Raw genomic sequence first — 2,547 nt, forward strand, 5'->3', positions numbered from 1 at the left:
CGGCAGGCAATGGCAAACCTCCGAGTGAATTTCTGTCATGAAAAACAGTTTCTCATAAAAATACAATCGCCGTTCGGAGTCGGCGTAAAACTGTAGGTCTCTCTCCTTTGTGTGACAACATCAAGGCGAACGCCACAATTCTAACATATGTGTAAGCAATATATCCATCTATTAATATAATTGAATTATTTTAATATCTATTGCTAATTTTATTCAGACAAGACTAAAAAGAAATAAATGAATAAAATAAACAAGTAAAAAGTCTAAGTTCGGGTGGAGCCGAACATTAAATGCCCGGCGCAAGTATTAAATATAGCTTTAAGCCTTTCTGAGAACTACCGTTACATGATAGATGAGTGGATTTACTCTATTTCTAACAATTTCGATAATATGTTCAGTTATACTTAATGAGATAAACTTATATAATTAGATATGGGCGGTATCACGCCCACTTTCCAAAATTACTTATTTTCAAGGGATTATTGTTAGTATCAATTTTAAGTAAATTAGAGGCCTTAAATTTCGAAACATCGAAGTTTCAAGAATTTTTGAAATTTTTCGTTATATGAAAAGTGGGAGTAATTTTAGTTCGATTTAACGTTTTGGTTTTGTGTGGTAAGCGAAATAATCGTACCAAGTTTGGTACAAATTGATCGAACGGTAACCGAGATATACACACCTGGTCATAAGTGGGCGGTGCCACGCCCATTTTCCAAAATCTTATCATAAACGTGTTTTTTGCTAAATAATTATTGCAAACATACAGAGCTGGGTAATTTTTGATTACGATTACATTTTAATTTCGATTGCTTAATTGTAATCCTTAAATTTTATATGATTACGATTACTTTAATTGTAATCATAAATATTACCATTATGATTATAATAATTGTAATCTTAAAAATTTAAGGACTACAATTATTGTAATCGTAATCATGAAAAACATGATTGTGAATACCGTAATTGTAATCCTAAAAATTTTAAGATTTCTGATAAGTCCAAGTGAAACAAGGTGTAATATGCAACTAAGCTTTATTAAGACTAAATATAAGTAAAAGCTTAAATGTCAAGAGGTTTAACATTACCAATAACAGATGTTATATACTTGTAGTTAGAGTACAACAGAGTATGCATAAGTATACATACATATGTTCATGTACATATTAATTCAATGTTAACAATGTTTCCAGATTAAGCTAGTTCTTTAAGAGTATTTACTAGCAGAGCAATAAGTGATGTGCTCTGATCAGCGGTAGCATTAAAGCTGCGTTCCACAACGCGCTCTGCTCCAGACAGCCGTTTTTGTGTAGCGACGAGCGGGTATGATTGTGCAAGCGGAAGCTCTTCACACCTTTCCTTCAGTTGGTTTTGATGCCGTTTTTGATAACCAATCGGAGTTTCAACGACGTACATCATTTTTCCCAGCACTCTGTCGATGTGATCTTTCATCCATTTTGAACGTCGCGAGTAATTTCGAAAGTATACCGGTTGCGAAGTTTTAACCTTTGGGCTGCTGTATCGTTTTGACTAAATTTGTTTATGAGTAATTGGCGTTTGCGACAGCAAGGTGCGTACGGTACGGCCATGCAATAACTGAACAGGCGTCTTACCTGCAGCATTGGGTACTGAGCGATAAGTCGATAGGTACTTTATTAAAGCAGCGAAAATTGGCAACCCATCTTGTATATTTTTTAACATTGCCGTTTAAGAAGTACGCACAAAACGCTCAGCTAAGCCATTTGACGCCGGGTGGAAAGGAGCTGATGTGATATGCTTTATGCCATTGCCGGCACAAAATTGTTTGAACATATCGGCCGTTTACTGCGGCCATTGTCGCTGACTATCGTTTCGGGGAGCCCTTCAATGGCGAATATAGCGGAGATAGCAATAATGGTGTCAGCTGTCGTCGTTGTTTTCATTTGTGTCACGTAGGGGTATTGAGAGTACGCGTCTACGCACACGAGCCACATACAATTGAATATAGGGCCGGCAAAATCAATGTGAACACGCTCCCATGATCGCATGGCTACTGGCCAATTACTGCACTCGCAAGGTGGGCTAGATGAGTTAGTTTTACAACTTTCGCACTCCTTAGCAACGTTTTCGATGTTTTTGTCAATACCGGGCCACCAGCAGTAGCTGCGCGCAAGCTGTTTCATCTTCACAACACCCCAGTGGCCGTCATGTAAAAGCTGCAAAATGCGTTTACGTAATGCAATTGGAATAACAACTTGGTTTGCTTGGCCCTGCAAGTAAATAATGTTATTATTAACAGTTAAATAAAGCTTTTTGTTGAAAAATGGTCACAATTATGTCGTCTAGATAATTGCGTGAGTTCCCCAAGAGTATGGATTTTTTTGTTGCCGAATCCGAATATCGACCTATTACACTGGCTAAGTGGTGGCGTATTTAGTTTTTTGTAAGTTTCTAACGTTATAATAGAAAGAGACGCTCCGGAATCCATCTGGAACTTTATTAGTTTATTCATTACTTTTAAGTCGATGAAACTTTTATTTTTCTGCTGCTTCACGACCCCAGTCACGGCGT

This window comes from Rhagoletis zephyria, unplaced genomic scaffold, assembly GCF_001687245.7.
Source record: "Rhagoletis zephyria isolate East Lansing unplaced genomic scaffold, Rhagoletis_zephyria_1.1 Rzeph_scaffold_03199, whole genome shotgun sequence".
Taxonomy (NCBI): Eukaryota; Metazoa; Arthropoda; class Insecta; order Diptera; family Tephritidae; genus Rhagoletis; species Rhagoletis zephyria.